Source organism: Triticum dicoccoides, chromosome 7A (genome assembly GCF_002162155.2).
Source record: "Triticum dicoccoides isolate Atlit2015 ecotype Zavitan chromosome 7A, WEW_v2.0, whole genome shotgun sequence".
Classification (NCBI taxonomy): Eukaryota; Viridiplantae; Streptophyta; class Magnoliopsida; order Poales; family Poaceae; genus Triticum; species Triticum dicoccoides.
In genome coordinates this window covers 592,109,217-592,124,837 of record NC_041392.1, presented here as the reverse complement: position 1 = coordinate 592,124,837, position 15,621 = coordinate 592,109,217, and the positions used below count along the sequence as shown (strand labels likewise).

General features: G+C 44.8%; 1 long non-coding RNA gene across 6 annotated transcripts; it reads left to right on the top strand.

Moving 5' to 3' along the window:
- Nucleotides 1–6,620: 6,620 nt before the first annotated feature.
- LOC119330274 lies at nt 6,621–11,197 on the top strand. Of its 6 annotated transcripts, none has more exons than XR_005159996.1 (3): nt 6,621–7,101; nt 8,475–8,574; nt 9,502–11,197. It is a non-coding gene; the product is annotated as an uncharacterized LOC119330274 (long non-coding RNA). The 6 variants fall into 6 exon arrangements; XR_005159994.1 differs by having other exon boundaries at nt 6,626–7,105; XR_005159995.1 differs by having other exon boundaries at nt 6,622–7,101; nt 8,475–11,197.
- The last annotated feature ends 4,424 nt before the right edge of the window (nt 11,198–15,621 follow it).

The window sequence follows — 15,621 nt, the reverse complement described above, 5'->3', positions numbered from 1 at the left end:
CACCCGAAGATAAAATTCAAGGACAACCAAAAGCCTAAGCTTGGGGATGCCCCGAAAGGCATCTCCTCTTTTATCTTCGTCCATCGGTAACTTTACTTGAGGCTACATTCTTATTCACCACATGATATGTGTTTTGCTTAGAGTGTCTTGTATGATTTGAGTCTTTGCTTATTAGTTTACCACAATCATCCTTGCTGTACACACCTTTTGGAGAGACACACATGAATTGGAATTTATTAGAATACTCTATGTGCTTCACTTATATCTTTTGAGCTAGATAATTTTGCTCTAGTGCTTCACTTATATCTTTTTAAAGAGCACAGTGGTGGTTTTATTTTATAGAAATTATTGATCTCTCATGCTTCACTTATATTATTTTGAGAGTCTTATAAAACAACATGGTAATTTGCTTTGGCTATAAAATTAGTCCTAATATGATGAAAATCCAAGTTGGGTATAATAAAAACTATCATATAAAGTGCATCGAATGCTATGAGAAGTTTGATTCTTTATGATTGTTTTGAGATATGAAGATGATGATATTAGATTCATGCTAGTTGAGTAGTTGTGAATTTGAGAAATACTTGTTCTAAAGTTTGTGATTCCCGTAGCATGCATGTATGGTGAACCGCTATGTGATGAAGTCGGAGCATGATTTATTTATTGATTGTCTTCCTTATGAATGGCGGTTGGGGATGAGCGATGGTCTTTTCCTACCAATCTACCCCCTAGGAGCATGCGCGTAGTACTTCATTTCGATAACTAATAGATTTTTGCAATAAGTATGTGAGTTCTTTATGACTAATGTTGAGTCCATAGATTATACGCACTCTCACCCTTCCACCATTGCTAGCCTCTCTAATACCGCGCATCTTTTCGCCGGTCTCATACACCCACCATATACCTTCCTCAAAACAGCCACCATACCTACCTACTATGGCATTTCCATAGCCATTCCGAGATATATTGCCATGCAACTTTCCACCGTTTCGTTTGTTATGACATGTTACATCATTGTCATATTGCTTTGCATGATCATGTAGTTGACATCGTATTTGTGGCAAAGCCACCTTTATAATTCTTTCATACATGTCACTCTTGATTCATTGCACATCCCGGTACACCGCCGGCGGTATTCACATAGAGTCATATTTTGTTCTAGTATCGAGTTGTAATTTTTGAGTTGTAAGTAAATAAAAGTGTGATGATCATCATTATTAGAGCATTGTCCCAAGTGAGGAAAGGATGATGGAGACTATGGTTCCCCCACAAGTCAGGATGAGACTCCGGGCGGAAAGAAAAAAAGAGAAAAAATGAGGCCATAAAAAAAGGAAAAAGGCCCAAAAAAGGGAAAAAATAGAGAAATGAAAGAAAAAGAGAGAAGGGGCAATGTTACTATCCTTTTACCATACTTGTGCTTCAAAATAGCACTATGACCTTCATGATAGAAAGTCTCCTATGTTGTCACTTTCATATACTAGTGAGAATTTTACATTATAGAACTTGGCTTGTATATTCCAATGATGGGCTTCCTCAAAATGCCCTAGGTCTTCGTGAGCAAGCGAGTTGGATGCACACCCACTTAGTTTCTTTTGTTGAGCTTCATACACTTATACTCTAGTGCATCCGTTGCATGGCAATCCCTACTCACTCACATTGATATTTATTGATGGGCATCTTCATAGCCCGTTGATACGCCTAGTTGATGTGAGACTATCTTCTCATATATTGCGTGAAGATTGAAAAAGTTTGAGAACATCAAAAGTATGAAACAATTGCTTGGCTTGTCATCGGGGTTGTGCATGATTAAATACTTTGTGTGATGAAGATAGAGCATAGCCAGACTATATGATTTTGTAGGGATAACTTTGTTTGGCCATGTTATTTTGAGAAGACATGATTGCTTTGTTGGTATGTTTGAAGTATTATTATTTTTATGTCAATATTAAACTTTTGTCTTGAATCTTTCGGGTCTGAACATTCATGCTACAATAAAGAAAATTACATTGAGAATTATGCTAGGTAGCATTCCACATCAAAAATTTTGTTTTTATTATTTACCTACTCGAGGACGAGTATGAATTAAGCTTGGGGATGCTTGATACGTGTCCAACGTATCTACATTTTTTATGTTCCGTGCTATTATATTATCTGTTTTGGATGTTTGATGGGCTTTGTTATGCACTTATATTATTTTTGGGACTAACCTACTAACCAAAGGCCCAGTGCAAATTGTTGTTTTTTTGTCTATTTCAGTGTTTCGCAGAAAAGGAATACCAAACGGAATAAAACCTTCGGGAGAGTTATTTTTGGAACAAACGCAATCCAGGAGACTTGGAGTGGACGTCAAGGAAGCAACGAGGCGGCCACGAGGTAGGAGGGCGCGCCCAGGGGATAGGCGCGCCCCCACCCTCGTGGCTTCACCGACCTACTTCTTTCGCCTATATATATACTCATATACCCCAAAAACATCCGAGAGCACCACGAAACCCTATTTTCACTGCCACAACCTTCTGTACCCGTGAGATCCCATCCTGGGACCTTTTCCGGCGCTCCGTCGGAGGGGGAATCGATCACGAAGGGCTTCTACATCAACACCATAGCCTCTCCGATGATGTGTGAGTAGTTTACCACAGACCTTTGGGTCCATAGTTATTAGCTAGATGTCTTCTTCTCTCTCTTTGGATCTCAATACAAAGTTCTCCTTGATTCTCTTGGAGATCTATTCGATGTAATTCTTTTTGCGGTGTGTTTGTCGAGATCCGATGAATTGTGGATTTATGATCAAGATTATCTATGAACAATATTTGATTCTTCTCTAAATTCTTTTATGCATGATTTAATATCTTTGCAAGTCTCTTCGAATTATCAGTTAGGTTTGGCCTACTAGATTGATCTTTCTTGCAATGGGAGAAGTGCTTAGCTTTGGGTTCAATCTTGCGGTGTCCTTTCCCAGTGACAACAGGGGCAACAACGCACGTATTGTATTGTTGCCATCAAGGATAAAAAGATGGAGTTTTATATCATATTGCTTGAGTTTATCCCTCTACATCATGTCATCTTGCCTAATGTGTTACTCTGTTCTTATGAACTTAATACTCTAGATGCATGCTGGATAGCGGTCGATGTGTGGAGTAACAGTAGTAGATGTAGAATCGTTTCGGTCTACTTGTCACGGACGTGATGCCTATATACATGATCATGCCTAGATATTCTCGTAACTATGCGATTTTCTATCAATTACTCAACAGTAATTTGTTCACCCACCGTAGAATTTGCTATCTTGAGAGAATCCACTAGTGAAACCTATGGCCCTCGGGTCCATCTTCCATCATATTATTTTCCTATGTACTTTTTATTTCTGCCGCCTTTTATTTTGCAATCTTTATTTTCCAATCTATACAACAAAAATACCAAAAATATTTATATTCTTATCTTTATCAGATTTCACTTTTGCAAGTGGCCGTGAAGGGATTGACAACCCCTTTATCGTGTTGGTTGTAAGGTTCTTATTTGTTTGTGCAGGTACGAGGGACCTGCATGTAGTCTCCTACTGGATTGATACCTTGGTTCTCAAAAACCGAGGGAAATACTTATACTACTTTGCTGCATCACCCTTTCTTCTTCAGGGGAAAACCAACGCATGCTCAAGAGGTAGCAAAGGGCAAGGCCCCGACCATCCCTTTTCCACCCGAGTCCCCCCGCCTCCGCCGGCGCTAGCTCGCCGGCAGCGACAGCGCATCAGCGTGCCAGTGCGCCAGGCGGAGTGGCACTGGCAGCACTATGTGCCTCTCCCGTATCCCGACGTGACCCTATCGCACGACTGGCATCTGGATCCGGAGAGGTGTGGCGCCGGCGGGTGCTGCTGGCGCCGGAGTAGCGCAGCGACGCCGCGTACGCCTTCGACTCGCCCAACTAGGCTCGTTGGTTCGCCTTCGAGCACGAGGAGGCGAGGCGTGCGCGAAGTTGGCCGCAGGTCGCCGCCGCCCCCTCGTCGTCTGCGACGAAGACCAGGAGGCGGAGGTCGCCTACCAGGCGACCATGGCGATTGTCCTCCGGGAGAGTGAGGAGGAGGAGCGTCGCAGGGAGGAAGAGGATGTGGCGTACTAGGCGGCCATGGCCTTCTCCGCGGCGGGCGACTGCGTGGTGCCGCCGGTGTCCCCGCCTTCCCCCGTTAAGGCCGAGCCGGAGCCGACCCCCATCGAGCGCTACTCATGGACCGGGCGAGTGCGCGAGTGGGTCAGCGCTCCGCGCGGTCTAGACGGGAGCGACGCCGGCGCAGGTGGCGGCGTACCTCGAGCAATGGCGCCAGCAACGGCTAGCCGAGGAGCGTCGCCACGGCGAATACCTCGAGATGCTTGAGCGCGACGCTGAGGAGGAGCAGCGTGAGGCCGAGGAGGAGACGCGTCAGGTCCAGGCGGCAGTGGCACAGTCTGCGCCCGACATGAACGGCCTCTGGAACACGACGTTCCCCTGGGCCGGCCTTGCGCCGATGCTCATCGACCTCATCGGGCCCGACGACGATGACGACGCCTAGGGCAGCGTGCCGCCTCGTAGCTAGCTTTTTTATGTTGGATGTGAACGTGTGGACTATCGTCGGCCTTCGTGGCCGGTTTTTATGTTTAATTAAATGCTTGTTTTTATTTTCGAGTTAATTACACTTTTAATACATAAACTTGCATGGTGGATACAAATTCATACATAAAGTTGAAAAATGTCACAAAGTAGTACAACAACTTACCTTTGATGTAAATTTACATGCATTTCCGTCTCAGGCCGTTATCTCTTTGTTAGCTATGTTTACTTGGCAAGCCAGCTAGTCTGGGCCTGTGCTCTCTTAAGACTGGTTGTAATGGGAATATTATAAGTAATATCATGCAATTAATAAGACAACCCATTACAAGTAATGGGAGTATCATAAGTAATATACATGATACATTAGTATCATATACATAATACTAGTATATGGTACTCCTCATTACAAGCAGCCTAAATGCAGACCCCACATATAAGTGCTGATAGAGAAATAAAATGAAGAATTAAATATTGAGTGAAGCCGACGGGACTCGAACCAAAGACAACACAACATTGACCTAGAGAGGCTAGCCAGTTCACCAACAGTTACTTGTTGATTAATTAGTCATAGTCTCCTTATATCATTTATAGAATTGTTCTTCTTCTTTCTTCACATAATTTTTGAAACCAAACCGGTGTGCCTCCCTGTTCACATTTTTACAGCCCTACTGCTCGTCTACTGGCCCATCAGCTGGTCTTTTAGGCACTATAAATTAGGATGTATTCTTTACTAAGAGCATTTATAACTGGATCCTCCGTACTAGCCCTAGATGCCCCGACGAGCTGCCCGGTCACTGTCCGGATCAAAAAATGCCACCCAACCGGGCTACCCATATCTGGCCTAAACATCCGGACTGGCCGACACTCCCCATATTCCGCCATATATGGGGCGGATATAGGGAGTCTCGGACGCGCCTGTTGCCTGGGCACACCCGCCACGTAGGACTGACCGCTGGTGTCCGTGTCAATTCAGTCATATCCACCTTCCCTCTCCTTGCTTAAGCAACACTCTGATCTTCTCTGTTCACCCTCCTCCGCATTGCCGTCACCGGACTTCCGCCGGTATCGGTGCTCCCCCGCCATCTCAACTCAGGGCTTCGCCACCGGACACCACAACTCACACCGCCACCGGACAAGGTTGCCGCAACCGGACAACTTCCCGATATGTCAAACTCCTCCATATTTTTACCATGTGCTCACGTGTTCAATGAAATGTCTGACCCGGTTTTCTATTCTTTTGGTCATCGCTTCTATTTCACCAATGTATTCGGCATGGAAATCAGTAGACTTTGCAAATATCCTTTGACGACTTGGTTTTTACCTCCGGTTTGTAAAAGGACACGTCTGGTTCAATGGGCCAGTGTGCCAAATAATTGCTTGAAGATAAAGTGTCGCTCGCGTGCAGTGCATAACTTTTTATTCAGATCAATTCTACCTAAAAGATATATAAGACCACCATATATACATCTAAACCAGTAATAATCTGTAGCTCACTAGCTAGTTGATTACAGGGATGTTTGGTTCCCAGTCACAGTTTGCCAAGCTAAAATTTGGCAACCACAGTTTAGTTGGCATGTGTTTGGTTTTTGCCACACTTTGGCTTGTCACACTTTATTGCCCATATGACCCATTTGTCATAGAGACAATTTTTTTGTCAACTTTTGCCAAAATTTGGCGTCCAATTTCACAGCCACATTTGTGTGGCTTGCCATACTTGTGTGGCTAGCCACACTTTGACTTGACCACACTAGTATCCAGCCAAACAGACCCTACGTGCTTGCCTTGAACTCCGGAGTTGCTCTTACGGGCGGAAGAAAAGAAAATGAGCAGGAGGAGGTTTTTTTTTTGAGGGGTGGAAAACATTATGGGTTGAACGGGAGTATTTATCATGGCTTGTGAAATGTGAATGGAAGCGGACCTTGCTACTTGGTTGGGCCACCCCTCGGTCGAGTCAGTCAGGCGGTCGGTCAGGTCAGGCATGACGTGAAAATCCGTGCGTGCCCATATACGGATTGCAAAAGAAAGAAAGAGAAACCCCACGCATGCGCATGCGCCTGCCTGCCACCCACCATACGTATTAACTTTTGTCAAATACGTACTACTAAATCGGTTGTCAGATCTGGATGCGCCTTATCTTCTCGCTGCTGCCTGGATCCAACAAGGGAAACCCTAGCCTAGCCTAGCCGCCTCTCTCTCCTGCTCCTCTCCTCAGATCTCCGGCCTCCTCCTTCCAACTGCCTGCCACCACGGAAGGATCGATCGATGGCCTCACCCTTCCTTCCTTGCAACCAACCCCCTGCCACCGTGCACCCTTCTCCCATGGCGATGGCGATGGCGATGGCTAGAGAGATGGATCTAGGCATCTGGCCCCGCCAGATCGAGGCGCAGGCCCGCTGGCCGGACGGCGGCAACGTACCTCCCCTCCATGTCCAGATGGGAAACAGCACGGTCAAGGTACGGTGGCTCCCGGAGACTCTCACGGCGGCCGGGCCGGGCTCCCCCAGCTAGCGCTTGTTCGTCTCATGGGTGGGTGAGTCCTCTGCTACTGCTAGGCTAGCTTCTTTCTTCTTTCATCTAATCTAATCTAATCCCCGGCCCCCTCTAATATAATCTAAGAAAGAAAACGAGTCGCATCTCACGAATCCATCCTTGTTTACCGCCATGTTTCTTCTGTCTTGGCTTGCAGGTTGGATCTGTCTGTATTTTATGTTACAATATTACAGATATTTCCCATCCATCGAGCAAAACGAATATCCCAGCTGTGTGCATAGTTTTTTTTAATCTTCTGTATATCAGCGGATGACAAAGCAAAAAAAAAAATCCTTGTTCAGAAGATTCACCGGAATACGGTTTTTAGGGTGTTTGGATCTGTGGGAATTTTTCCTAAAAGGATATCAAACTCTTTGGGATTTTTCCCAAGAATTCATGCAGTCTATTATTTTTCAAGAATTTTTTTCTCAAACCTCTTCTTGCAATTCCTTTACTTTTGGTGGCCTATAAAGCACTCTTTGATGAGTTTTTTTTCCACACCCCTTAGTACCACTTTTATGGATCATCCGAATTAATACAGAGAACTATAACAATCCATACATTTTATTAGCTTAGCGGTGTCGCTAAAGCCTTTTAATCTTTAAGCACCAATCCTCACATTCTTTGCTTTCATTGTTATAGTCCACTTTTCACTGGTGCTAAGGTGGTATGAGGGTATGTGCTAAGATTAAAAAACTTGGTGTCCAATGCTATGCTAGAGTAATCTTAATTAGTCATTTTAGATTAGTGATCTAAAATGATCTCATATTTCTTTACTCGTAGTAGAATCAGAGGAAAATAGTTGGAGTATGAAAAATTTCTTTGGTGCGTCTATTTCGTTTAGGAAAGAAGAAAAGGAAAAAAAGAAACAGAGTTTTCCTTTAGTCCATGTACCAAAGATGAGAGTGAGTTTTTTTAGCATAAGAACATGCAAGTGATACTTTTGCTTGTGATTTGATTTGACTTTTAACAACAAATTAATTTTGTATGTGTTTCTCTTAGGATTTTGATTTTTTTAATCAAGTTACATAAGTTAACAATATTTATACGTGTCTAATAACCGTTGTGCAGGCGTGGTTCTATCAGAGAGATTGGTGCACTTTGAAATCGTCCATTTGCTTGTGGGGTTTATTTACTTTTTAAGTATGTGCTCATCTTTTGGGGATGTGTGCACATGGCCCAAGCTGTCCACTCGAAATGAATGAATGGAGGCTGTCCACTCCTTCTCTATCTCTCTAGACAGATAGATCCATGGACATCTTTTTCTTGTTCAGTTTCCTTTGCTGTACGTGTATTCATTCAGTTCTTCAGGTTTGATGTTGGCCTGTTCTGATATGATGTTGCTATCTATAAAACAATTGTTTGTTCAGGCACGTAGCCGCCCTGCTTTGCTCGTGACAGGCGGGCTGCTGCTGCATTTGACTTCTTGCTTGTGAAGGTGCCTAGATCCTGATGCATAGTCAACTCTCGGTAATCGTTCTATTGTCAATTCCTCTCTTTTTCCCCTACTCTGTCATGATAGTTTCTCATCCAAAAAATATAAAAAAGTACCTGAGATATAGAATTTATTTTAAACCTTTAACTTTTTTCATGTTGTTTTGGTCTGACTAGACAGTTTACTGATATTATTTGTTTCTATCTATTAAATTTTGCCAAACTGCTGAGGTCTCAAAATGTATGTGAAAGAAGAGATGCTTGAGGAGGGAGTAATTAGTTAGCATTTGTTTTAGTTAGTGAATGAAAGGGCAGATGCTCTCATGCTCATGAGAGAGTGTAGGGCCTTCTATTTGATTTTTGGTACTCCCTCCGATCCATATTAGTTATTGTTCAAATGGATGTATCTAGCAGTAGATACATGCGTTTGAGCGACAGGTCATATGGATCGGAGGGAGTAGTATTTTTGTGTTTCTACCAAGTAATAAGATCTTGATTTTTATATTCTAGTGGAACAAAAACACAATAATTTACCAAAATTTATGTGCCTTTTCATGCTGCAGGCTATCATATTTGTGCTTCTTTTTTTCAATTTCCTTGTTGTACATATATGCATGTTTATTGGCATCTTGTTGGATTCCTTGGCTCATAGGGAAGCCGTTGGAGTATGAAACATTTCTTTGGGATATGTGATTAAGTAGCCCCATGGAAGAACTCGAACAGAGGAAAAAAAATCTGGTGTGTCCATTCCGTTGCTCATCCTTCGGGGATGCGCAATGGAAGTTGTTCACGTGCTCTAGTGGGGTAGCAGCTTAGACACACACACACACACACTCTGTACATCCATGGAGATTTCTCACACAGAGGCAACAGTTTTGCAATTTCCTTATTGTACATGTGTGTGTGTGTGTGTGTTCATCAGGACCTTGGATTATGATATGATCTACCCCTTTCCATGTCCAGGTATATGTAGGCGACCTGCAACTCCGCGAAATGAATTTGCTAGTGCCACAACATATGATGTCTTGTGTCTTATGACCCATGGGCTCTAGGTAATCGTTTTATGTTACCCTCCTGCCTACTACTGCTATCCTTCTCAAGAGAAAGACAATTATTTCTACAAACAAGGATAAGCACAAATCAACTAACCCAGCTGCCGGGTTGTAGAAATAAACCAAAAATACCCAGTCAAACAAATGGTCTAGATGCATCTCTGCTAGGGGAGTGCAGCTTTACCCGAGCCAGTGCTTAATCTTGATTTTAGACTGCTGGTCACTGTAAGTTGACTTTTTGAACCACATCCCTTGGCATCAAGTTAGTAACGAAATCATACACATCCCAATACTAATGAAATTAATTTAACGCTAAAGCTTTCACCAACATTCTGCAATTAATAATTAGGAACATTTCACCCCAAATGGACCATGACTTACTAGCACTCGGTCTACGTTCTCGTATGTATAGCAAACATGCTCAAAATTTCTTTAACAGTTTATGAATAGTTTTGAATGAAGACTTTTTATTCAACTCATTCAGCATCTTTGAGCGTTCATCTGCATGTTATACCTGCTTCCTGCAAGCACCAGAAAGAAAGGCAGTAAGTTATGCTACTTCATTTATGTTCTCTTCTCACATTGTGCGCCAGATGTGGATGATGATGTGCAGCACAAGGTAAAATAAGATGAAATGATCAAACAGGTTACACTGATTCCATCATTGTTGAACCCAGCTTAACAAAATGCATTCTCAGAAGCTTGTTTGTGCCTGGCACTCCCTGGATAATGTCAGCTAATAAACTTGTTTATCTCTGTTTGGGGGTACAAAATTAATTTCTGCTCTTCATTTTGAAAAGTCAAACACTACTGTAGTTGTACCTCAGTTAATAGAGAGCTCAAAAAAGCAAGAGTATGCCGTCAATAGCACCATTTTAGCAAATAGGCATCTGTCCTTAACTAGTTTGTACTAAATATGAAGCATGCTTCACATCAAATTGGTAGTCAGCTTCACAACATTATTAAATATATTAGCATGGTCGAGCAGTTTCACAAAGCTAAGCTTCACAACATTATTGGATATATTTTGGTTTATATATTTTGGACGGAGGGAGTAGTATGTTAGTATGCAATTCCACATAGTGAAAGTGTAGATAAATAAACATGTTTGGTGCACAAATTTAGTTTCTCTTGTTCATTTTGAAAGCCAATCACTAGTATTATTCCTAGCTAGGACATTCAGTTGATAGAAGGCTAAAAAACAAGTATTTTTTTGTTTCAGCTGCACCAGTTTAGCAAAGAAGAGGAGGTACAAGCCATGTATGTTTGGCTTTACCTTGATGGTGTGTTCACAAATGCTTCCCTGAAAGGTGTTTGATTAACAAGTGACGCTCCGTTCTGCAGAGGTGCAAGCAAAGCAATTTTGATATCAGAGATGAAAATGTAGGTGTAGAGATGGTTGTAATTTAGGTTGCACTCACATGGATGTTATTCATAACAGACAGGAGGTGCTATTTATGTCAAAATAAATCACAGATTGATTTTTCCTAGTGTATAAAACCTGGAACAGAATGACAGGGCTAAGCTACCTGTGAATCTCGATGTGGGACTCACGGTCTTTGGCAAGCACATTTTCGTTGCAGAGGTCGCACTCGATCCTGATTTCAGAGAGCGCCAGGGCCCTGAGCCGGGCCTCCTCATTTTTGGCTTGCACCAGCTCCTTCTTAAGCTCAGATTTATCTTTGATGAGACGCCTCTTATCTTCTTTGTGATCCCTGTCACTGATGAAACAAGAATCAGTCACACTCCTTGCTTGGGAGGTGAAAAACAAGAAAAAAAGGGGAATGATTCAAGCTAGACGCACGCACATGATCTCAAGCTTGTGCAGGAGCTCTGCCTTATCCTCTCTTAGCCTCTCCTCCAGAGCCTCCCTGCACGCAAAGGCAAACGCAGTTAGCCAATCTGGTCTTGTAAAACAAACAGAGGACGGAGGGAGGGAGGGGGTCGCTTCACATACAAACGCTCGATCTTGCGCTCCAGGTCTTCCTTGTCAGTAGCATACAGCTTCTCGTACTCGTCCCTGCACCCAATCCCAACCGAGAGGAGGTGACCAACACAACATATGGATGGATGGATGGAGTCAAGCACAGAGAGAGAGAGAGGGGGGTCGATCGATCGAGATCCAACTACTACTACTACTTACAAATGGTCCTCCAAGTGCTTCACCAGCTCTCGTTTCTTGACCATGCGACGGCACTTGCGGCACTTTTTCTCGGTCAGGTGGGAGATGGCCTCCACGGCGCCCCTCACCAGCTCCACAGTTCCCGCGGCCATGGCAATGGTGGTGGCGGCCGTGGTCAAAGCCGGCGGCGACATTGCTTTCGATTTGGATTTGGATTTGGCGGGGGCGGCGGCGGCGGTGGCGACTCTCTCTGGGTCTGGGTGGGTCTGGGGGTCGGGGGAAGAGACGAGGGTTTGAGAGACACGACCGACCGCACCCCGGTTTTTTTTTGAGACAATCTCGCGAAGCTTTTATTTAAGTCGTCACAATGTTTACAGGGACGAAAGATAAATCACCTGGGTTGCCCAACCACACACGGCGGCCTACCCCAAGTGAGAGAGCATGTTTCGCTAAATTATGAGCCTCGACATTCGAGCTCCTAAACTCATGGCTAAAAAGACAGGAAATAAAAGACTTTGATCGATCTACAATCTCTCTAATTATAGCACCGTATGACGCTGCACTCCTTTGCCTGATGTCGTCAACAACTACCTTGCAGTCTGAGGCTACTGAAATTCTGCGCTCGTAAAGATCATCCGCCAAGGCTAGTGCTTCCCTTATTGCCAACGCCTCCAGCGTCGCAGGGTCATCTAAGCCGTGGAAGGTGATTGTGGAAGCTCCCAGGAAGATCCCCTGCCTGTCCCGGCAAACTGCAGCAACCGCACCAACCGGCCTGGTCCTCATAAGCGCAGCATCCACATTGATCTTGCAATTCCCTTCTTGTGGCAGTATCCACCTTGCCGGCCTAGGCTGAACCACCCTGGGCTGACTCGGCGGTTTCGCCACCACCTGAAGGTCACTAATGAAGGCAGCGATGAAACCATTCGTTGCATATGGCGTTTGGTGTATCCCCTCATGGATCAATTTCCTCTTGGAACTCCAGATTGCCCATAGCGTGACCCCGAGTCTGGTAAAATCTGCATGCGATAATGTGCTATTCAAAGTAAACAGCCATGTTTTGGCGCAGGCATTATCGCATGTGCTCATTTGCTCAACCAGGTGTTCCGGTGCCAAGGACCAGACACTTCTCGACAACGCGCACTCGAGCAAGGCGTGCCTCCAGGAATCTGCCGCCCTGCACAGCTGGCATGCTGGCGAAGTTGCCATATGACGATGGTGGAGGATATCATATGTGGGAATAAACTCTCTCGCCAGCCGCCACAGGAACACACGGATCTTGTTCGGTACTTCTGTCTTCCAGAGAGACGACCAGCTGCTGCCTTCATCGTTGCCAGAAGTGCCCTCGGCGCCATACAGCCAATTCTCACGGTTGAGCTTAGTGTTTTGTATCATGCGGTATGCTGACCTGACAGTAAAATTACCTCTCTTTTCTCTGCTCCAAGCCCAGAAATCTTCCACTCTCCTTGTGCACAAAGGTATCCTCAATATTGCCTCAGCATCTATAGGGATGAATATGGACCGAACTGCCTCCTCTTTCCAAGTGGATGTTGTCGCATCTATAAGTTCATGAACTCTGATGGGCGGGTTGGGAATTAAGGAAGTGATTGGCCGTGGGACCTCTTGTCTCGAGATCCAGTTGTGTTCCCATATAAGCATGTGCTCTCCTGTCCCAATTCTTCTAATGACACCTTGCTTCATTATATCCCTTCCGTCCAGTATGGCCCGCCAGATTTGTGAGGGGTGCGATCCCAGTTCGGCCTCCAGTAGGCCTGTCTCAGGGAAGTATGCGGCCTTGAGGATTAAGGAGCTTAGGGTGTTTGGATTGTCCAGCAATCTCCATGCTTGCCTGGCCAGTAACGCAAGGTTAAATATCTCTAGGTCGCGGAGGCCCAAACCTCCCATATATTTCGGCCTCGCCATGATCTCCCACGATACCCACGCTGGTTTCCTTTTACCTTGCTTGCTGCCCCACCAGAACCGCCTTATGATGGACGTAACACTGTCACATAAACCTCTCGGTAACCTGAAGCACGCCATAGAGTAAACTGGGATAGCCCGAGCAACAGATTTGATTAGAACCTCCTTTCCTGCTGAGGATAGTAGCTTCTCCATCCAACCCTTGACCTTCTCCCACACTCGGTCTCGCAGGTACTTGAATGTGCCATTTTTTGAGTGGCCCACATCTATTGGCATACCCAAGTATTTATCACTTAATGATTCTCTGTGGACTTGAACGACATTTTTCACACCGTCTCGGGTGGTCTGAGGGCACCCCTTACTGAAGAAAATAGTCGACTTATCATTATTTACTCTTTGGCCAGATGCCCCACAGTAAGCATCCAATAGGTTTGAAACCGCATTTGCCCCCTCAACACTCACTTTGAAAAACAACAGGCTGTCATCTGCAAACAAGAGGTGGTTCACAGCCGGGGCTGATGGTGCCACCTTGATTCCTTCTAGTACCGATGACTAAGAACTGGATTTTAAAAGGCACGAAAGGCCCTCCGCTGTGATCAAAAACAACTAAGGGGAAATCGGATCTCCCTGTCGAATGCCTCTCGACGGCTTGAACTGCTCTAGCTTTTCTCCGTTGAAAAGAACTGAAAATGACACTGAAGATACCATGTTCATCACTATGTCAACCCAAGGTTGTGCAAACCCCAACTTGGACATTATAGCCCTCAGATATGGCCACTCCAGGCGATCGTATGCTTTCATCATGTCAAGCTTTAGGGCGCATGTGCTGTTGGCTTTAGCCCTTGACCTCTTCATAAAATGTAGGCACTCATAGGCACAAATGATGTTGTCTGTTATTAGCCTGCCTGGGACAAAAGCTGACTATTCCTCAGAGATGATGTCAGGAAGTATTTGTTTTAATCTGTTCGCCACAACCTTTGAAGCAATCTTGTATAGGACGTTGCACAAACTTATTGGTCGGAATTGACAAAGAAAGGTTGCATTCATTACCTTTGGTATTAACACCAAGACAGTATCATTGATGCTCTCCGCGCTCTCTTCCCCCCTGACAATCCCGAGGACGGCTCGTGTGATCTCCTCCCCGCATAAAGACCAGTGTCTTTGATAAAAGTGAGCCGGGAAGCCGTCTGGTCCTGGCGCCTTTGTGGGAAACATTTGGAAGAGGGCCACCTTCACCTCTTCATTCGTATAGGGAGCACATAAAATATCGTTCATGCTTGTTGTCACCTTAACTGCGACATGCGCCATCACGTCGTCTAGCCCAGACACACCTTCCGATGTGTATAGTGTTTGATAAAAATCATTGACCATCTCCCTTAGCTCCTCTGGGTTCTCGATGAGCACTCCCAAGGAGTTTGCTAGCGCTTTCACCATGTTCTTCTTTCGCCTTATGCTCGCCCTAAGATGAAAAAACCGAGTATTCTTATCGCCTGCAGCAAGCCACTCAATCCGAGATCTCTGTCGCCACATCAGTTCCTCTTGATGATACAATTCCACGAGTTTATCATTGATCTTTGTCTCCACATGTGAAGGCCCCGTCCTCCCTGCATCACCCCGTAGGCGATCCAGCTCTGTTTTTAGGGCACGAATCTCTTTGCGTACACTGCCGAAAGTGTCCCTATTCCACCTCGACAGATCAGTTGCTAGCTCTGTTAGCTTTCGCCGGATTTCCTCCACTGTATGACCTGGATGTTTGGAGCTCCACTTTTCCAGGATTGTATCTTTCCAATGCTCATGCGTTTCCCACATAGTTTCGTACTTGAAGCCTTTCCGTCCCAATGATGCATTGGGTTCATTTATTTCCAGCAATATTGGACAATGGTCCGATGTAGTAGCTGTTAGGTGAGACAAGCTCGCTAGAGGATATTGAGCACTCCACTCGGCCGATCCTAGGGCCCTGTCTAGTCTAACTCGGGTGAAAGTGCCGCCCGC